The sequence below is a fragment of the Phoxinus phoxinus genome (genome assembly GCF_949152265.1).
Source record: "Phoxinus phoxinus genome assembly, chromosome: 19".
Lineage (NCBI taxonomy): Eukaryota > Metazoa > Chordata > Actinopteri > Cypriniformes > Leuciscidae > Phoxinus > Phoxinus phoxinus.
The window spans coordinates 14,442,453-14,465,717 of record NC_136894.1 but is presented as its reverse complement, the minus strand read 5'-3'; the positions used below and the strand labels follow the sequence as shown (position 1 = coordinate 14,465,717).

The 23,265-nt window shown below is 39.1% G+C and overlaps 1 protein-coding gene across 2 annotated transcripts in view; it reads right to left on the bottom strand.

Annotated features, from left to right (window-relative positions):
* Positions 1 to 23,265, bottom strand: part of ldlrad4a (low density lipoprotein receptor class A domain containing 4a) — a 102,729-nt gene that overhangs the window by 40,113 nt on the left and 39,351 nt on the right. The window lies entirely within an intron of this gene.

Below are 23,265 nucleotides of genomic sequence, written 5' to 3'. Positions count from 1 at the left end.
GGTTTAAGGTTTGGATCTTCTGGGTTCATTCTGACACCGGTGAACCCAAGGTGCTTAGTGTACTTTGCCACTGCTATGCTTTAATAAAGTTCCTTTTTGAGATCTTCGACATCCACATAATTTTTTCTTACACTACTGTCTGAATTCATAAACATGGCTATCAAGATTGATAACTTTATTCGTAACTCATCACGATCCAAAGTACGCCTAGTTTCCCAAGCCACAGTCTCTATACAAGCATGTCCCAAATCCGCAGAACACCCTGATGAAAAGCTCCGCTACTATTGTGGTAAACCCGGTCACCAGAATGCCAAATGCCCGACACTAAGGAATCAAGTACTAAAAATTTCCCCTCTCCTATTCACCATAGTTTTTCACCATAGTTTTTCTCTGCCTGTTGATATCTCCTTAAATGAGGCTTACAAATGTATTACAGTGCTAGTGGATTCAGGAGCAGCTTAATTTGATTCATGCAGATCTGGTTAAAGAACCCAGCAGGGATACATGGAACAGTGGGGATGCTATCAACATCACCGCTGTTAATAAAGAACCCATTGGCACTGGAATAACCCATCAAACTGGTCCAGTTACCCTGTAGTTATTTCTCTGTTTGTCATTGACACTCTCAAGCAAGTGTTCATCCTGGGCCATCAACAGCTAGCTGTTAATGATCCAGCCAGGGGCGTAGAATTTAGTAGGGACGCTAGGGACGTGTCCCTACCAATATCCAGTGACACTGATATATCCCTAGCAATAATTTCGATCAAACCTTAAAATATATGTCCCCGTCCCCACCCATTTCAAAATCAAACCTACGCCACTGGATCCAGCCATATCCTTGAACCAGGGTGAGCTAACACAATGGCCAGATTACGGTCAAGCCAGTTGTCTTCATGTCACCGTTTCCATCCCATGTCTCACTACAAGCATTGAGAGCCCAGAGGTCTCCAAAGAAATCAGGTTTCCCAGTGAGTACAGAGAATTTGCAGAGGTATTGAGTAAAACCAAGGTAACCCAGTTACTACCTTATCGTCCATGAGACTGCGCCATTGAACTGTTAACCAATGCAGCCCCACCTAAGAGCAGATAATACCCTCTCTCACATCCTGAAAGCCTAGCCACGGAGAGCTACATTGAAGAGGCCTTAACATCTGGGTTCATCCGGCCCTAAACCTCACTAGCAGTAGCAGGCTTGTATTCGTGGAAAAAAACTCATCTACGGGCTCCTCTCATGCCTCCAACTGCATCAACTGTATGTGAAAGCTAAGAAACGTGTTTCACACCACCCAGACTACATTTATTGACTATAACATCAGTCACCAAGGAGTTGAGATGGATGTGTCAAAAAATCCAGGAAGTGACTGAGTGGCCCAAGTCTGGGCTGCCCATTTCTACCAGAGGTTTATCCGAAATTACAGTCTCATTGCAGATTTCTTTTCTAAAAAACGGTATGCAGCCAAAAAATTAAAACTACAAAGTGGGTAATAAGGAGTTACCCACGTGAAGGCAGCTTTAGAGGAGTGGCACCACTGGCTAGAGGGAGCTGTTCATCCATTTCAAGTAAGGCATGCTAGCCATTGTTTTTCACATGCTTCCAATTTACCGTTACTTGCCACCCTGGCAGCAAGAACAGCAAGGCCGACACTCTCTCTAGAAGGTATGATCCACCTCATGCACAACCACATAATGCTCCCATTTTACTACCATCTGTCATCATTGGCCCCATCAGCTGGGACATTATGAAAGAAATCCAGAGAACACAACAGACGGACCCTGCACCACCAGAATGCCCACAGAAAAAACACTATGTACCTCAAAGCACTACGTCAGAGAACCATTCAGTGGATACACACCTCTCTCAGCACTGGTATTTACAGGACAACCTCACTGGTACCTAACTTATTCTGGTGCCAATCAATGACTCATGATGTAACTGCTTATGTAAAGTCATGCCAACTGTGTGCAGTGCACGATCCAAGACCCCCAAGGAGCTACCAGCCGGCTTGCTGCAACCATTGCCTATTCCCTAAAGATCATGCCTGTCCGTAGACTTCATCACTAATCCGCCCAACTTCAACAGATTCACCACAATACTGGTAATCATTGATATATTCTCTAAGTCATGCAGGTTGATACCCATGAAAGATTTACCCACTGCAATGGAAACTGTTTTGTTCCACCAAGTTTTCAGGGTGTACGGCCTGCCAGAATACTTTGTCTCTGATAGAAGACCCTAGTTTACTTCCAGAGTCTGGCAGGCCTTCTCCAAACGACTTGATATTAACATCAGTCTCACTTCAGGGTATCATCCACAGGCTAACGGACAGGTGGAGAGAATTAACCAGGAAATCGGCAGATACCTTAGGTCATATTGTAGTCAGGAGTAACAAAAGTGGAGCGACTTCCTCCCATGAGCTGAATATGCACCCTAACTCCCTCACTAATTCGTCAACTTGACTCACACCATTCCAGTGCGTACTGGGCTACCAACCTCCAATGTTCCCCTGGTTAGGTGAACCCTCTATGTTGCCAGCGATGGATGAATGGACACGTCGGATTAAAATTTATGTCAGATTAACCGTTACATACGATCTAGAGCGTCCTGCTCATTATCGAATATCTCCTTCCTTTCATGTCTCCCTCATGAAGCCAGTCAACCGGGCATCTGGCCCTGGTACCACGGATCCTGAACCGCTGCCTACATTGGAGATTAATGGAGCACCAGCCTACATGGTGAAAGATATCCCAGATTCTAGGCATAGAGGGGGCCAGATGCAGTACCTGGTGGACTAGGAGAGCTACGGACCAGAGGAGAGATCATGGGTAGCCGACTATTGTTATGACTATTGTGTCTGTTTACTGGATATGGTCTCTTGGATTACCGTTTTTATTGTGCTTGCCTGGTTGGACTCTTATCTGCGTTTTAATCTTCGGCATGCCTTTCGACTGTCTCCTTGCCTCATGATTTTGATTTGTCTGCTCTGTTTATTTTAAATAAACTTCCGCATTTAGATTCTAAACCTGTTGCGTCTGTCACAATTTTTATATTGTAATATATTTTATAATATATAAAGATTTATTCTTGTGATATCAAAGCAGAATTTCAACAGCCATTACTCCAGTCTTTACTGTCAAATGATCCATCAGAAATCATTCTAATATGATGATTTGGTGCTCAAAAAATATTTCTTATTATTATCTCTCTATTAGTGTTACTCAATCTTAGTGCTGCATTTGACACTATTGACCACGACATTATTTTAAGTAGACTCAAAAATGATGTTGGCATTAGTGAAATTGCATTAGCATGATTTAAATCATACTTATCTGGCAGTATCAATTTGTTGTAGTAAACAAAGAGATGTCATATTGATCACAAGTTCAGTATGGATGGAGTACCACAAGGCTCAGTACTAGGACTGTCGCTGTTCACTCTGTACATGCTAACCTTGGGAGATATCATTAGGAAGCATGGCATTCATTTTCACTGTTATACTGATGATACTCAGCTCTATATTTCTTCACGCCCTGACAAAACTTACCAATTCACACAAGTAACGGAATGCAAAGCTGATATATTAAAAACTGGATGACTAGTCATTTCCTACTACTTAATTCTGAAAAAAACAGAGATACTAATTATTGGACAAAACCCTTTCTCACGTAATAACCTAGTATACTGTTTAACACTTGATGGATGTTCTATCAAGTCTTTGTCGTCGGTTAGGAACCTGGATCTGCTCTTTGATACCAATCTTTCATTTGAAAGTCACGTTTCTAGTATCTGTAAAACAACTTTATTCTATCTTAAAAATATATCTAAATTACGACATATGCTCTTAATGACAAATGCGGAACAGTTAGTTCATGTGTTAATGACCTCAAGGCTAGATTATGGTAATGCTCTACTGGGTGGTTGCCCTGCACGCTTAATAAAAAAAAAGCTGGTCCAAAACACAGCAGCTAGAGTTCTTACTAGAACCAGGAAGTATGACCATACTAGCCACGTTCTGTCAACACTGCATTGGCTCCCTATTAAACATTGTATACATTTTTAAATATTTGCTGATTACTAACAAAGCACTAAATGGGTCAGCAATCCAGTACTTGAGCGAGCTCTTAACACATTATAGTCCTTCAATTCTATTGTGATCTCAAAATTCCGGCCAGTTGATAATACTTAAAATATCAAAATCGACTGCTGGCCAGTTGATCCTTTTCCTATTTAGCACCTAAACTTTGGAACAGTCTTCCTAACATTGTTCGGGAAGCTGACACACCCTGTCAGTTTAAATCTAGACTAAAAAAAAAAAATTATTTGACCTAGCATACACATGATCAACTTCTATATTTCAATGTTAGGCTGCAAAGATTAGGTCAGCCGGAACCGGGAACACTTCCCATAAATCCTGATGTACTCGTTGTATCATAAGAAGAATGGTGTCTCCGCTAATATTAGTCTCTCTGTTTATCCCGAGGTTTACCACAGTGTACCGGATCCAGGCCGTATCCAGATCTGATGAAGGACCTGCGCCTGGACACGATGACAACGCAGCCCTGAAATGTCAAGTCTCTCCCCTGTGAAGGGCTCCTTTCGTCCCTTCACCTCTGTACAGATAAAACGTTGTCATAATTATTCCAGTTCACATGTATACACACAAGCGACAAAATATAATAATTCTGAATTTTTAAGGCCTTACAAGTAATTGGTGGGGTCAATTTGTAAAGAAAGACTACACGCCTGTCTGTGCCATAGACAGTATATAAGATGGACACAGCGACCCCATAGATTTCAACGGAGAAAAGTGAAGCCCATTTGAAGCACTCACTTCCTGATCGCCAGGCGAACTGCGCAGACTCAAACTGAGCTTGACGACGTAGATGTGACGTGGGTCTTCTAGTAGCTGTGCCGAGAGAAATCTGAATCATTCCCTTCCGAATCTCGCAGAGACGGAGAGCGTGATTATTAGTTGTCAATGAGCTAGCAGCATGAGCAACTTTATGAATCTCTATGGGCTTCTCCCTTGACTTTATGTCTCCACGTTCCCCGGATTGCTTGCGAGCTTCTCCGCTGGTCTATACGGTAATTTCTCTACAGTGCGACAGAGAGTCGCGTGGGTATGACGCAATCGTTAGACTATTTTTTACAAAAACGGCTTCTACGGAGTCATAACGTAAGATACAAAGTAATGGAGCCTTTTATACATTTTCGTGTTTCTTTGGAAATAAATAATGGACAAATGGAGTCTTTGGACGCTTCAGATGTAAAGTTATTCGCTGTCAAAGTGACGCAAAAATGAATGGGAGTCAATGGAATGCTAACAGCAGGTGAAGTTCTGCTACAATGGCGGCTCCCGCGGAGGCTTCAGTTTCCGGCGGATGGATTACCCCCTTGGTCTGTGCACATATATATTCAAATGCGCATAGTACCTATAGACTGAACTGGTATAGACTGGAATGCATGTGCAAACCGTCAGCGTTTTCACAGATTCACGTTTTCTAAGTTTACGTGGAGATGATAAAGTTTTTCAAAAATTCTCAATGCTTGCAACTTGAAACCTATTTCAAGGTTTGCGTTCTCGAGCCACTAGGCACTGTTATGAGCAGGCCGGAGTGCATTAAGGGTTTTCTGTTAGAATGGTGTCGTGTAAGCGCCCCCCTAAGTAAATAATTGATGATCTTTGCAACGGAAGTGAATCAATCAAAACTAACTTTAGCTAGATAATAACTTTATACTAGAGCTGCTGTAAAGCCTAAACAATCGATGTTATTTTAATTTCCTATTATCACTGTAAAGCTGCTTTGAAACAATCTATATTGTTAAAAGTGCTATATAAATGAAGGTGACTTGACAATGTTGTGCAACTTGACATTTTTGTGGAAACCGTGATACATAATGTTTTTCCAGGATTCTTTGATGAATACAAAGTTGAAAAGAACAGAATTTATTTGTAATATAAATCTTTTGTAATATTAAGCATTTCGTTTAATTTACTGTAACTTTTGATCAATTTAATGTGTCATGTGTTCTTGCTGAATAAAAGTTAATTTCTTTAGATTAATTTATCTAACTGGAACCATGCATCGGATAATTTTATTTATTGTGTACTGAAAGCAATTATAAAATATCTTTAAATAAAGTGCATCTGATTTGACAAAATTATTTTTAAATTAATCACATATATATGCATGCATCCAGTGCACAGGACCAACTACAATGGCTACATTCAGAAAACAGACACTTCCACCTTAGCTATGGAGATCCCAATCCCTTTATCATCACTGCAAGAAATCACAGACATCCTAACTGTAACTCAAACGTCATTTAGAAGACTAATCCCATCCGAAAAGTGCTTATGGGAGATGTGTGGATGACAGACCACACCCAGAGATCAGCTGACAGCTGCAGGAACATTCTCATTTACCCCAGGAAAAACAGTCTCTCTCTTCCTTCATCACAGAAAGAACGGCGTACCAACAACTTGTTTTCTATCGTCACTCCTCATTGCACATAAACTGCCATGTTCCACTCGCTCTTTATAAACTTTATTCAATCTATGAAAGCATGTGGTTTTATTCATCCCATGTGAGATTAGATAACTTCCAAACAGTCACATGCTTAATCTAAAATCAGCAGTTTCGAGGCAGACTCTAGCTTTAAAATCAAGTATCTGCAGTCTGCCGTCCCTCCTGTTGCTGATGCGGTGTCTCTGACTGTTTGGGGGTTTGCTGCAGAGAGAGAGAGGGAGGTAGTGTGCACTTCACCATCGACACACTCACTTCCTTCCCCAAACACATGAACACACTCTGCGCACAACTGCCAGAGGGAGGTAGCAGAAAAATATTTAAGGGCCGACTCTACCGGACTGACAAACAACAGGCAGACATCTTGAACGCCAGTGACATAAGCACAATGAAACGTTATCATATCACAATATTTTTCTGAACCTCTCCCTACATTAAAAGAGACAAGACTGACAGCAAATGCAAAAGAGACAATGATTTTATCTGGTAATGCAGTTTTAGCTTCTCTTGTGTTCTGTGTGTCTTATATTGTCTTATAATTTTAGATTATTCTTTCTAGAGCATACAAATCCTCTTCCTCTTTGCAGGCTGCACTGGTCAGGATATGAGTGTTTGTTTGTGCGGAGAAGACAGACAAACAGAACACAGCGACAGTGCTTTTCAATTCACTCCAATTACATCCCACAGACAGACTCAATGCTCTGATTCCTTTTGTGTGTCCAGGTGCCACAATGTCAGGATATTTCCACCTCCCAAAGTTCACTATAGGATAATATGGTAAAGACTGAACATACATTGTGGGAAATTGGTAACAGATGCTCTCCTCAGCTCACACAGGGCACGTTCTTGTGTTCCATCGGCACTATTTTTCAATTGTTAGTCTACTTACATGCGGTAGACGAACGTCTTTATTCACTGTATTGTTTTTTCAGCATCTTGCGACATGAGTGCCACATTAAGACACCTTGCCAAGTGTTATCAACCAGCAGGCTGTTAATGGGAGTTAATGCAAGTTAAAACAGCTCTCAAAATGAAAATGTAGTACAGTTTAAATTTATATTAAATGCAGTTAGAGGAACTTTAGTCATTTTTTGACCCATTTAAGCAGCAGGACATAAGTACATTGTTATATAAATTAGTATAAATATAAAAGGTTTTACTTTACTATACAAAACAATTGCGTAGAAAAACAAAAAGCTCACATAAAAGCATACACTGACTTCAACATAATCTTTCACTGGTTGTTTTTGAATGTTGTTTGCAAAAAAAAATATTTCTATGATAGCTTGGCTAAAAATTATTTCCACACAATTTGACTTGGTTTCATTGCGTTATCACAAATAAAACGAAATGACTCCATGCTTACAAAATCTTTAACAAATTATTAATAATATTTTCCTATAGGCCAGACAACCCTTTGGCCACTACTGTGTTAGTATTTATATATTTTTTAGTTATTGTCTTTGAAATATGATATAAATGTATTATCAAATGTACTGACAAGCATTTATGGGGTAAACTAAAATATACTTTAAATGTCACTTCTATTGAAACTTTATTTAAAAATATTTGTAATTACATTTGTAAAGATTGAAATAAATAAATGAGAATATACTCATTTAAAGTTTGCAAATGAGTATATTTAAAATATATATTTACTTTAAATGTGATCTCAAATAACTCAAGTTAAAACTATAATAATACAATTATGTTAATTTAGTATTATTCACAAGCTTTGACTACATGCTGAACTATTACAATACTTGCTTTGCTGGGTATTCTATTCGTCTCTGTTTATCAAATGATAAAGTTGAAAGAAAACAATCACAAACTCCTGAAACACAACGGGTAATTTTTGCTAAACAAGCATGTGTATGAAGATCCACTGGAAATAGTATCCATTTGCAGCTTTTATAGCCGTATTTATGGCAGGGTTGTTATCATTTAAAAAAAGTTTTGTTAACTGAAATAAAAATTAAAAATTGAAACTCAACTAAAAAATATGACAATGAATCAAAAATAACCAAAAAATTTATTATAATAATCCACAGGGATCTATTTTAGCACCAATTTTATTTTCAATATATATAAATGACATAGGTCATGAGATAAACAGCTAAAATTAATATGCTGATGGCACAATTATGTATCTACACAGTAGCACAGTCCATGCATCAAGCCATAGAGCTATTACAAGACTCTTTTCGGTCATTGCAATTTCCATGGTTAAATTTTAAATTGTTTTTTAATACAAAAAAATTATAATATGGTCTTTACCCGGTGTTGCACTAAAATATCTGTTCCACCAATTTTAACCTTGGAAGGGGACTGTATAGAAAGAGTCCATTGCTATAAATACCTGGGAATATGGCTTGATGAAAGGCTGGGTTTTCATATAAATATTGAAAATCTTTCAAAAAAGCTTAGACCTAAATTACCGGTAGGTTTTCTCTTTCGTATAAAGAAATGTTTCCCCTTTGAAGCAAAAGAGAGAATTATCCAAAGTTGTTTCCTCTCAGTGTTGGATTATGGTGATGTGATTTATATGCATGCAAACCTATCTTTACTAAAAGAAGTTGGACTGTATATATAATGCAGCAATACAATTTGTGACGAATGCATCTTCACGTACCCATCATTGTACTTGTCCAAAAGGAGAAAAATGCATAAGCTGATGTTTATTGCCAAGGAATAATTAGGTAAATTGACTAGGTCTTCTTTTAAATTACTTGTAATTGTTCCTAAAGCATATTCTGAGTTTGGTAAAGCTGCCTTTTCCTCTTATGCTCCTAGGTTATGGACTGAAATGCAGAGCATTATGATAGTCTTTATCTTTAAATATTTGTGGAAACCTTTTGGACTCCATACCTGAAGGAAGCATCTGTATGTTTTATGTAATTTTTCATATGATTGCTGGATGAGACTGTTGTTTTTATATTTCCGGTTTTATGTGTTTGTAATCTGTTTATGTTAATCTTTTTGTGCAGCCATTTTGTCCAGGACTCCCTGGTAGAATTATACCTGGTAAAATAAAGGATAAATAAAATAAAATAATTGATGATATTAAGAATGAGGAACATTTACAACTAAAAGTAAACACACTTAAATTACATTAGTTAACACATTAACTTTGGCAGCCTCAAAGTCAGAAGTAGAGACATAACTTTTTTTCTGTATTGCGACACATTTCATATTTAAAGTGTACAAGAATTGGAATTTAGCTACTGTGACAGTGACCTCTTGACCTATATCAAACATATATCACCGCTGGAATCCAACCACAGATAAACTGGTCGAGTGTAACGAGTACGTCGATATCACACACATAGTTCTCTGGGAAGGTCATGTTGAGCAGGAAAAAAACTCACTGCAGTCACTGCAGATTTTCCACCTCAGCAGGCGTCAGTACCTATCATCCCCTCTCACCGAGATAAGCGCACATATACGGTTGCAATCAAAATTATTCAACCCCCCGGAGACTGTAATAATTTACGAATTTAAGATACAGAGTTTTAAAAAAATATTATCTGTAAAAGTTTAGTGGCAAATTAAAAGTGATAAAGTCAATATATAATGTAATGCTTTTATGTTATAGGACTTTTTTGATGTTGTAATACAGCTATGTCATAATTCTTCAACCCCTATTCAACACTGCTGTTTTTATGTCATTTATTTGTATGGTATGGGACAAAATTGTGTAAAAACAATTAATCCATTGGAAAATCTTTATTATAACAGAATTAGCTTGTGCTGTTATACATGCATATATTTAGCCCATGCATGTACAAAAGTTGAGTATAGCAAATATGCCATAAAAGCTATATAGAACAAGTCTTAGAAGACTAAGTCTATGGCTACAAGAAGATTTCCTAGAGTTCCTTGTAACGGTGGTCGCTCAACAATGAAAATAAAAATAAAATTTAACATAACAAAAAAAAAAAAAATTTCTGAGGCGAGAATCGAACCCGGGTCTCCAGCGTGATAACGCGGAGTCCTAACCGCTAGACCACAGTGCCGACATTTAAATGCGGTCGGCAACTGTGTAACATCGACCCTCAGTCCTGAAGCCTCGAGAGAAAAAAAAACAATCAGTCATTAATGTTCGGGCGCCAGACAAGTGTACACCTGCCACAAAGATTTATATTATCGTTCCGGATAGCTATAATAACCACCTGTTACGTAAAAAGAAAGTAGAAAAAAACCATAAGAAATTATATGCAACTCTTTAATAAGATTAATATGTTGTTGTTTTTTCACCACAATTTACTTCAAAAAATAGTAGAAGAATAAACAAGAGAAAAATCAACACTTTAAATCACGGTACGTTAGCAATAAATCTGCAAGTTCAAAAAGTGGAAAGAAAGGAAAAACAAAACAAGAGAAAAACTAATGTTAGCACTCATTAAATCTGCGGCACTGTGTGTGCGTGTGTGTGTGTGCGTGAATTTTCGGGGTTTGGAATATAACAACACTGACCAAGTTGGCAGCACGGGGTCAAGAGTGACTTGGGAACATCGCCAGCGTCAGCCCGTCTTGCTCCTATCTTGTTTCCCTGCTCCACCAAGCCATCTAGGAGTACGGTGCAAAACTCCCTCCAGTCCGCTGTGAAAACAACCGCAGGCCAGGTGCACCTGCTAGCGAGAGCTAACCCAGCAGCACTACTTCCTCTCCACGATGCCCAAAACACACTCTTCTCTCACGAAATCCACCCGCAATGAACTGCCTCCAACAGTAATGTTATGCACTCCACTCGTTAGTTGAACATTTTTTTTTTTACTCTTTAAACCATGCCCCTATATACTCATTTCCGACGTTAATTTTCCCTCTCCTCCAATCCTGTCAGAGAATAGCTTGGGAGGAGATGACAGAAAATGACAGAAAATTAAAGTACTTAAAGTGGCAGTACAAAAAATATCTGTATTGCTACACTCTTCCCCCCTGGCTGAAACAACCCATGGTTGTTAAGAGAAAAGAATCAAAACCCCAAGAACTCCTCCTCATCTGAGGTTTCTTGAAAGAGGTTTTGAAGTCTCCTCTTCGCCTGGTCCTCCAACTCCTCAGCTGTTGGAAAACACATTTTAAGATTGCACACATGTGCAGTGCGCACATCTTCTCCAGTGGTCTCCAACGCTATGCGATAATTCAAAGGTCCCAGGTGTTTCAGAATCCGGTAAGGCCCTTTCCATTTAGGTGCCAATTTTGCACTAAACTTGTGTTGTGCACTGGACTGAGGAAAGTTTCGAAGCCATACCCGGTCTTTGCTTTTGAAAGTGATGTCTTGTCTTTTTTTGTTATAGTTCCGGAGTTGTCGATGTTGGGCTTTTCTGCTACTCTCTCTAGCTTGAGATTGCAGTTGTTGAATGTGACAAACCACATCATAGGAAGAAGCGTCAGGTGTGAGATTTGGACCGTGAAGTATTTTATCCATTGGTCCATGCAGTTTCCTTCCGAGCTGTAATTCTGCGGGGGTTACTCCAATGGTCTCCTGGATGGCAGAATTCATGGCAAATCGCAACTCTGATAAGAACTGATCCCATTTTGTGTGGTTGTCATCCACGTATGCCGCAATCATGTTTTTAAGAGTTCTGTTCACACGCTCAGTCATGTTAGTCTGAGGATGATATGCAGTGGTTAACTTGTGAGTAATTCTCCATTTTTCACATACCTCTCTGAACACAGCTGAGATGAATTGGCTGCCCCTATCAGAAAGAATGAAGTCTGGAACTCCCCACCGGGTTAAGATTTCTTTTCTCAAAATTGTTGCAACACTCTGAGCAGTGGCGTGACGCATGGGGAAAAACTCAACCCATCGGGTGTAATAATCAACGAAAACCAACAAGTACTCATGTTGCTGTGTACTCCGGGGTAGTGGGCCCATAATATCAACTCCCAGCATTTCATTTGGACGGGTGGTGGTAATTGATTGGAGTTTCCCTGCAGGTTTCTGGTTATCATGCCTGAGGGTTTGGCATGTCACACAACTCCTAACATGATGTTTCACATTAGTCCACATTCCTGGCCAAAACGCTACTTCCTGGAGCCGTTTATAGGTTTTATAGATTCCTCGATGGCCACTTAGGGGGTGAGAATGATAATGCTGTAGGAGTGTCAACCTGAGACTGCTGGGAACATACACTCTATAGTGTATTTGCTCATTCACTAGGTAAGTTTTGTGATACAACTTATCCTCTACCACTTCATATTGGTCCATTTGTGGACTTTGTTTTTCCGCTACTGCCTGTAATAGCTTTGTTATTTCACAGTCTTTATGCTGTTCCTCCCACAGAACAACATCTGACACTGGAAGCTCTTGGTGTTGGTCCGTCTTTTGCTTGTTGTAAAGGGTGCAACATGCTGTGATGGGAGAACTTGCTGTAGGGGAAGACCTGGACAAAGCATCAGGTGCCACGTTTAATTTCCCTTTACGGTATTCAATGACGAAGTTGAACTTTTGCAGTCTCAGGACCCATCGGATGAGGCGGCTGTTTGTTTTGGTGGATCCCATGACCCATTGCAGAGCACAATGGTCCGTGACAACAGTGAAGAGTTTATGTTCAAGGTAATGTTGCCACTTTTCCAAGGCCCACACGACTGCCAGACACTCTTTTTCTGTTACCGTGTAGTTGATTTCTGCCCCAGTTAAGGTTCGACTGGCGTAAGCAATAACCTCCTCTCTGCCTAGATCTTTCCGCTGTGTGAGAATAGCACCCAGTCCTGTGTTGCTGGCATCTGTATATACGATGAAAGGGACTCGAAGATCAGGATGGCCGAGAATGGGGGGCGACGTGAGGCATGCTTTTAACTGGTCAAATGCTTGTTGACACAGCGTCGTCCATTTAAACCCTTGTCCTTTTTTTTTCATTGAATTTAGGGGCTCAGCAATTTTAGAAAAATTGGGTACAAACCGGTGGTACCATCCAGATAAGCCCAGGAACCGTTGAACTTCCTTCAAGTTGCAGGGAGCAGGAAAGGTGCGAATGGCCTCAACTTTACTTGGATCAGCCGTGATGCCTTTAGTGCTCACCACATGACCCAGAAAAGTGATTTCTGAGAGACAAAACTTGCACTTTTTCATGTTAATAGTCAAACCAGCAGTTTCCAGCCTGTGGAGAACAGTCTGAAGGTCACAGAAATGCTGGTTCACGGAGGGAGAATAAATGATGATGTCATCAATGTAGACAAAACATATTTTACTTCTTAGCTCCCCCAGGACTGTCTCCATCAGCCTCTGGAAGGTAGCAGGTGCATTTTTTAAACCAAAAGGCATAACGTTGAAGTGATATAGACCTGCAGGCACGATAAAAGCAGTCTTGGCTTTACTATCAGGGTCCATTGTCACTTGCCAATACCCGCTGTTGAGGTCTATGGTAGAGAAAATAGATGCACCAGAGAGTGATTCTAGGATCTCTGTGATATTTGGAAGGGGGTAAGCGTCATTTTCTGTAGTTGCGTTGACTTTACGGTAGTCTACACAGAACCTTAGTTTTCCATTTTTCTTTGGAACAAGGACTACTGGTGAGGCCCAACCAGAATGTGAGGGCTCCACAATTCCTTCTTTCAACATCACCTCCAATTGATCCTCCATTGCCTGTTGTTTTACAGGGGACAACCGATAGGGCCGTTGCTTGATAGGTACCTGACAGGTGGTGTAAATGCGATGTTTCAGGACATCCGTTCGTCCAGTTTGGTGAGTACATACTCGTGGGTTGCCTTCTAGGATCTGAAGTAACTGCTGCTTTTCATCCAGGGGTAGATGCGCTTTACTTACAGCATCCATAATTAGTGTTACATCATCCACACTGTCAGTTTGTAGCAGGGAAAAAAAAGGTTGGGGAGGAGGAACAGCACTTAACAGGGACAAGTTTAGTTTGCTTTTGCTGGTTCTTTTCTCCTCCTTCATGGGTGGCGAATTAACAAGGGGTTCACTGGCATTTCCAGGTTGAAATGGATATTCTTCAGCAAGGTCAGACTTGAAGGAATATTTGTGTTCACTGACATTAATCTGCAGGCCGCTGAAAAAGATAAAATCCAAACCCAGGACGATGGCATAAGCAAGGGCTTGAGAAGGAAGGACAACAGCAGGTAATGTAATGGCTTTACCATGTAGATGAATAGTGGTGTTTATCCATCCTAGAGGACTCTCACCTTTGCCATTGGCCAGATAGAGAGGACCACAAGACCATGGTTGGAGCTGGTCCTGGATGGCAAGCTGCCTCATAAGATTTTCGTGAATTAGCGTGTAACTTGCTCCAGTATCCATGATGGCTTTCCCCATCCAAAATCCAATGCGGATTGGGACTACTAATTGCTGTGGTACGGTCATGAATGCAATTGATTTTGAAGTGTTTGAGATACTCTGGGTTTCTGTTTGTGACTGAGATGTTCTAGAGGCTGCTACAGTGTTATTGGAAGGCCGTCCCCCTGATTTTGCAGAGTGATGAGAATACTTTCCATGGGGGAACTGTTGTTGACCAGAAGACTGATGAGATGGAGGTACATACATTGGGCAATTTCCTGGAGGATGTGGTCCATTACATCTCCAACACTGTACCGGTGGTTTCTCAGCAGGTCGGTTGGGTTGGGTCACTTGGTGTTTTTGTGAATTGGCTTGTTGTTTAAGGCCAACACGCCCTTCATACCGAAGCTGTTCTTCGAAATCCTTTTCCAGTTGGTGTCCGAGTTTAACCAAATCTTCGACGGTGTTCACCCGACTTCGCAGCTGACTTGCCAGGTGAGGCTTGATATTTTTTAGGATCATTTTGACAATCTCGTTTTCTGTTAGAGTAGGCTTCCATCTTTTGCACAGTGCACGATAAGTGAATGCAAAGTCTCTAACTGATTCTTTCTCCCCTTGAACTCTAGTACGGACACGTTCAGCCAGCTCATCCTCATAGTCCTCAGACAGGAAAGCAGAGAGGAACGAGGTCTCAAATTCCTTCCAAGTGGTTATATTAAAACGACTTACTTCCCACCAGTCACGTGCAGTGCCATGCAATACTGTGCGGAAGGTAGCCAGGAGGTCTGCATCTGTCAAAGGATGTAGGGCCAGAAAATCTTGACACTTGGTCAAGTACAATAGGGGGTCAATATCATCCGTAGGCCGCCCAAAAGTGGGAAAGGTTAATTTAATATGGTCACTTTTTACAATAGAGGTCAATAGAGGGGTGGAAATAGTCTCTGGTGCTTGGGGTGTTGGGAGTGTAGTACTCGGAACTTGAGCTGTTGTTTCTTTCATTTGGTGTTCAACAGTTTTCTTATCGTACACTTGGAATTCATTTTGCAGCTTGGCTACACAGATACGACATTTGTCAATTTGTGTTTCACATTGCTGAACATTTGTGGTTACATTATCAAGGCCACCCAGAAGTGTGTGTTGGATGGCTTTGATATCCTGTTGGACCTCAACCCGTAGCCGTTCCACCTGATCCCGAACTGCAGAAGTGATAGTTGATTCCATTTTCTGAATTTCTGTTGAGAACATCAGTTTCATAGCCTTGACCAATTGGTCAGTCTCAGCTGCCTCTTGTTGTTTAGATGCAGTCAGTACGGTGAGAACCAGTTGCTTGTTGGTCTCCACCTTGGCCGAAAGATCATTGATCTGGCTTTCACGGTGGGAAGAGGATGCCTTTAGTACCTGGGTAAGCTCATTTACAGTTCTCTCCTGGTTTTTCATGAATTCCCTCAGACTGTCCCAGTTACCTTGGACCTGAGCAGTGAAATGGTGAATTTCCCTACCAGGAGTTGGAAGGATGCCGGGCAAGGCATGCTGATCCATTGAGGAAAGAGATGTAACATCAGGGGACGTACAAAGTTGCATGTTGTCAGATTCTGGGGCCCAAGTAAGGGGTTGCACTGATGTGCGGCCTCCTAGAGCAGGGGAGAGCATCCGCACCTGGGTTCCCGGAAAGGGGAAGCTGTATGGAGTGGAAATGTTGGGTGCATCTGGTTCATCAATGTCCACGTAAGTGGAGTGTGGGGGAGGGGTAGTGGCCATGTCTGGTAATGTTTGGGTGTATTGTAAATGTTTGGGAATAAATAAATGAAAATCAAGATGCTGTATGTGGGCAACAGGGGCTTAGTAGAATAACAAAATCAACAGCTTTTCCCTCAATAGTCAATTTAGAACATTTTCCCCAGACACCATCAAAAAAGGAGACAACCCACCAAATACATATTCAAAAGCAGACAACACCAATTGACAAGATTATTCAATTACGTGTCACATTTTCCAAAAACACAACATTTCACTCTTCACAAAAACAAAAACAAAATCAAAAAATCAAATAAACATCCACCATGTGGATTTCTTTTTTATAAGGGTTCAGTTTTACCAGCCAAGTTCAGGGGTTCACTTGCTCACAGTCCACACATTTTCCAAAGTCACAACTTTTTAAGTATTCATGTCTAGTTCATGTTTGGTTCAAGTCCCTGTTCGGGCGCCACTTCTGTAACGGTGGTCGCTCAACAATGAAAATAAAAATAAAATTTAACATAACAAAAAAAAAATATTTTTTCTGAGGCGAGAATCGAACCCGGGTCTCCAGCGTGATAACGTGGAGTCCTAACCGCTAGACCACAGTGCCGACATTTAAATGCGGTCGGCAACTGTGTAACATCGACCCTCAGTCCTGAAGCCTCGAGAGAAAAAAAAACAATCAGTCATTAATGTTCGGGCGCCAGACAAGTGTACACCTGCCACAAAGATTTATATTATCGTTCCGGATAGCTATAATAACCACCTGTTACGTAAAAAGAAAGTAGAAAAAAAACATAAGAAATTATATGCAACTCTTTAATAAGATTAATATGTTGTTGTTTTTTCACCACAATTTACTTCAAAAAATAGTAGAAGAATAAACAAGAGAAAAATCAACACTTTAAATCACGGTACGTTAGCAATAAATCTGCAAGTTCAAAAAGTGGAAAGAAAGGAAAAACAAAACAAGAGAAAAACTAATGTTAGCACTCATTAAATCTGCGGCACTGTGTGTGCGTGTGTGTGTGTGCGTGAATTTTCGGGGTTTGGAATATAACAACACTGACCAAGTTGGCAGCACGGGGTCAAGAGTGACTTGGGAACATCGCCAGCGTCAGCCCGTCTTGCTCCTATCTTGTTTCCCTGCTCCACCAAGCCATCTAGGAGTACGGTGCAAAACTCCCTCCAGTCCGCTGTGAAAACAACCGCAGGCCAGGTGCACCTGCTAGCGAGAGCTAACCCAGCAGCACTACTTCCTCTCCACGATGCCCAAAACACACTCTTCTCTCACAAAATCCACCCGCAATGAACTGCCTCCAACAGTAATGTTATGCACTCCACTCGTTAGTTGAACATTTTTTTTTTTACTCTTTAAACCATGCCCCTATATACTCATTTCCGACGTTAATTTTCCCTCTCCTCCAATCCTGTCAGAGAATAGCTTGGGAGGAGATGACAGAAAATGACAGAAAATTAAAGTACTTAAAGTGGCAGTACAAAAAATATCTGTATTGCTACATCCTAGAGATACAGCTGGCAGCCGTATTCATAAGTTTAAAGTTTCATAAGTGCAAGATGACCTGATGAAAGTAGAAGAAGAAAAAAAACATTTCAATGCAAAGTATTAAGAAGAACACTAGACAAGAATGGCCTTCATGTTTGGACATCTGGCCAAATGCCATTCTTGACCAAGAAGAACATAAAAGGCCGACTTGAATATGCTAAAATTCATTTGGATAGACCTGAGGAGTCCTGGAACAATGTTTTATGGAGTGATGTGACCAAACTGGAACTTTTTGGACCCATTGATCAGCAGTAGGCCTATGTCTGGTGCAAAAAAAGGCAAAGCTTATGAGCAGAAGAACGCCATGTCCATGGACAAACATAGAGAAGATCCAATCTTGTTAAGGAGGTGCTTTACTGTTGCAGGAAGTTGAGATCTTGACTGTATGAAGGACATCATGAATACTTTGAAGCATCAAGCCATCAATGCCTACGGTGCAGAGACTGAAGCTTGATGATCAATGGATTTTCCTGCAGGCCATCCCAGATCTACTTAAGCTTGGTTTAGGGATCAGTCGTAGAATGTTCTTGAGTGGTCTTCAGATTTAAATCTCATTGAAAATATTTGGTGGAATTTGAAGAAAGCAGTGGTAACGAGAAAACCAAAGATTATCAGTGATCTGGAAGCTTTTTCAAGCCATGAATGGGCCAAGGTTGCAGTACAGAGGTGATAGAAGCTTCTAAGCACTTGCAGGCAGCGTTTATTGGAGGTTATAAAGAATAACTCTGCACAAAATTTGACTTTTGGGTATTTAGTAATTTTGTACATTAGTGTTTAGAGTTTAGAAAAAACTATTTGTTTGTTTTTTTGTTTGTTTGTTCTTCATCAACTTTACGTTCTCAGAATCACTCAAATGTGTATTAATAAACATTCTACAATAGTTTACTGATACCTTTGTTGAATTGTTTTCATAAAATGTTGTTCTTGGTAGCAAAATGTCTTTTAGGTCAAGGGGGGTTGAATAATTTTGATTGCAACTGTATCTCCATCCCAAATCCCTCGTCAGTCAATAATTAGCATTTACATAATTGTTGTATATGTCTTCACTTATAATGTATGTCTTTCTGTTATTATTTGATATTTTTATTTTTATTAAATTTGCCTTAAAGGGATAGTTCACCCAAAAATTTATATTATGTCATAATTTATTCACCCTAAATGACATTCAAACCTCTATGAATTTTGTTCTTCTGTGGAACATAAAATATGATATTTTGAGAAATTTGATAATTGATAATAATTTTTTTCATACAATAAAAGGCAATGGTTATCAAAATTTGTCACCAACATTGCAAAATTGCTAATGTAATGGCTATATTATTGTACATCTCTTTATATAAAGATAAACAAATAATAAATTAGTATATAAAACTTTAGTATACAGGATACTCACATAGGGTGATATACGTAATTGTTTGTATGTTTATATTATCACAAAAAGTAACTATATTTTTGCCTAGCTCTTTATAGTTGGATATATAGTATATCCAACTTTATCCACACACACACATACATATATATATATTAATACACACACACACACACACACACACAATATACTCACTTAAAGCATTATATACTATATAGCAAATCTCAACTGCTTGATTGCTTGTGTCATTGCAAAATGTAAACTATCGCACAGCTCTAATTCGCTAAATGCAACTATAAGGCATGAAGATATTAAGATATTATAAACATTAGTATCATGATTTTCTGTCAAGCTGCTTTGTAATGTGTATTGTGACATGACTTGATCATTCTGTGTTCTACAGGAGAAAGTTTGGAACGGCATGAGGGTAATGTTGATAGAGAGTAAATGATGAAAGAGATTAAAATTGGGTGACATATCTCATTAAGACAAAATGTCAGGGATTATGTTTAACAATGTTGTTTAACAATCATTTTACATGATCTGTTTCCACCTTGTGGCTCTTCAGTGAGCCAAAAAACCCTGTGATATTGTAAGTCACATCCTTCTCCTGTCTGTCTGATGAGCGTTTGATAACAAACATTTATTTTCTGCCTGAAAACGCTTTCATTTTCTCAACTCACTGAGTATGTGTGTGTATGTGGGGGTGGGGTAGTGTGAAGACCCCTCTCGTACAGGGCCCCCCCTGACTCACCCAGACACCAAGTGTCTAGACCATATTCATGATCCATCTGTCTGACTGAACGCTACACTACCGCCGTAGCCATTAGAATTGAAATAATTTTTCAGTCCCCCCCACCCCTGTCTGTTCATCTCTCGTTTTGCCTGCTCTCTCGCTTGCTGTCTATTTCTCGACGTGAAAATCAGCAGTCCTCAGCCTCTGAAAATTCAATCACAGTGCACACAGGTGTCTCTAAAATAGCAGCCAGCCGCAGACGCTTTCATTAACATGCGGCCCAGACTGCTAAATATTTTAAGTGCAGCAGTTGGACTTGTTCCATCAGTAAAGAGTGGCCCTTGTCCTGCAGACAGCAAGGGGAAAAATAGAAAAAAAGCATGTTTAAAAAAAGCACACAAAACCAAGCGATCCCAACGTGGGGAGTGCTCATGGAGAGATGGATGCTGGGGAAGGAGAAAGAGGGAGGAAATGGACACAGCCAATAAAAGCTGAGCTATAAAAAAAGAAAAAAAGTTGCTCAAACAAACGCCAGAGCCATTTAAAATGTTCAGTTAATGGCAGAGTTATTATCATCAACAAAATGTACAACGAAAACTAAAACGAATAAGAAAACATTGTAATTCCCTGAAATAAAATACAACCATAATAAAAAAAATATATATTTTTTTTAAATTTCCATATATAAGTTCTAAAATTCTTCATACCAAAAACCCTTTGCAGAGCACTTGCCATGTATTCCTTTTAATTTCCCCAACTGATATAGTTAAAAGAAAACAGTCACACAACCCCTTAAAACGCTAGGAATTGTGGGTAATATTAGCAAAACAATCATGTGGATGCATATGGAAATTCAATGAAATTAGTATCCATTATCATAGCTTTTGTAGCCATGCACATGGCAGATTTGTTATCATTAACAAAAACTAAAACTCTTGACTTTTTTTCTCGCAATTCCGACTTTGTAACTCGCAATTGCATCTTATAAAAGTCAGAATTGTGAGATATAAACTCGCAACTCTGAGAAATAAAGTCAGAATTGTGCGATAAAAAGGTTGCAATTACCTTTTTTATTTTATATTCTGTGGCAAAAACAAGCTTCCATAGAATACAGAGTGTTCAACTAAACCAACTAAACCCACTTATACACTCAGTTAAAAAAAAAATGAACCTTGAGCACATTTGTTGAAGTTTTAAAGTGTTAACAACCTGTCTGGCCTTGAGTGAGTGACAGCATGCAAGAAAAAGAGAGTGTTTATGTATGCGAGTAAAACAGAGAACTAAAGCACACACATTAATCAACAAATAGCGTCCATCCACATACAAACACTGATTCAGACACCTATGAGCAACGCATTCATGCACAGGATGTAAGGGGAAGGTCATACAAACAACTATACAAACCGATTCGGTAAAAGCCTCTGTTAAACAAACACAAACGCAGTATGCTAGCAAAGGATAAAAAATTAAAATAAATCAACCTTCAACAACAACCAGTGCAACACTGATCCGACAGAGTCAAAATATAGAGATGCATTCAAATTCCAAGAGGAAAGAAGAAAACCGTTCACATGACAGCTGCTCACCAAACACTATTCCAAAACGCAATATCTAATAAATTTGATGAAATCACTAATACTTGCTGATATTTATATTTAGCAAGGATGCATTCAATTGATCAAAAGTGTCAGTAAAGACTTTTATATGGTTATGATTTCCATTTCAAACAAATGCTGTTCTCTTTTTCCTTCTATTCATTAAAGAATACTGAAAATTCTGTTTCCAAAACAATATTAAGCAGCACAACTATTTTTAACATTGATAATAACAAGAAATATTCCTTGAGCAGAAAATCAGCATATTAGAATCATTTCTGAAGGATCTTGTGACACTGAAGACCGGCGTAATGATGCTGATAATTCAGCTTTGCCATCACAGGATTAGATAATATTTAAAAATTATTGAAATAGAAAACACTTATTTTCAATTTTACAGTTTTCACTGTATTTTTTTATCAAATTAATACAGTCTTAATGGCATAAGAGACTTTGGTAACACTTTATTTTAAGATGACAGTTACACATGTACTAAGTATAGTAATAACAGTAAATGATGCATAATTACTAGTAACTAACCCTAAACCGAACCCTAACTGTAACTCTATAGTAAGCACATGTAGTTAGTTAATATTACTCAGTACTTATTTGAGTAAGCACAATGCAACTACATGACCTTGAAATAAAGTGTAACCTAGACTTCTTTTAAAAACATGGGGGGAGGATTACAGACCCCAAACTCTTGAAAAGTGTTGTGTCATATTCTTAAATTGCAATAATTTCCAGTTAACACATCACATCAAGCAAATTATTAAATGTTGCTGTCTTTGTTATACTTTCTGCAACAAAAAAGGGAGTGCAATCATCAAACAATATTTGTTGTTAAACATCACATTTGGGTTTTAAATATCCCGTAGCTAAAAAAAATCCTATATATGCAACGCAAATCATAATGTTTTACATGAATATTAACTTTAATTGAATTACAGAAGGATATTGAGTAGTGCCTGAAATGATTTAATGTTGACATGTTCAGAGGTGGGCACGTGTGTGTTCCAGCACATTTTTCTCCTGGTTAATTAGAATGTTCTGTTCCTTTCAAATAATATTGCAACCTTTAGCCTATATTTTAAAACATTTTGCACATAATGTATAGTATACATTACATAGACTTCAATTTGAACATTGTTTGAAAGAGAACACTGATCAAATGTAAGGGTATTATTTGATTAATAAAGAAATTGGCAGATTAATAAATTATCTAAATAATTATTAGTCGCAGTTCCAATAAATAGTTCAAACTCTCAAATCTGATTGGATAAGCTACTTTCTTTGTAAAACAGCTAACACGCATCAATTAACATATCTGCAATATCATCTACAGTTATGCTAACTGTATTCCTCAGCAGAAGAATTGTTCTCAGTATATATACTCTATATATACTACATGTTTATAGCCTAAAGGTCCTTGCACACAGAGTTGTTTTGTATTCGTCATTCGGTGGCTCTGAATTGTCAAAACACAACTCTCAAAATGCT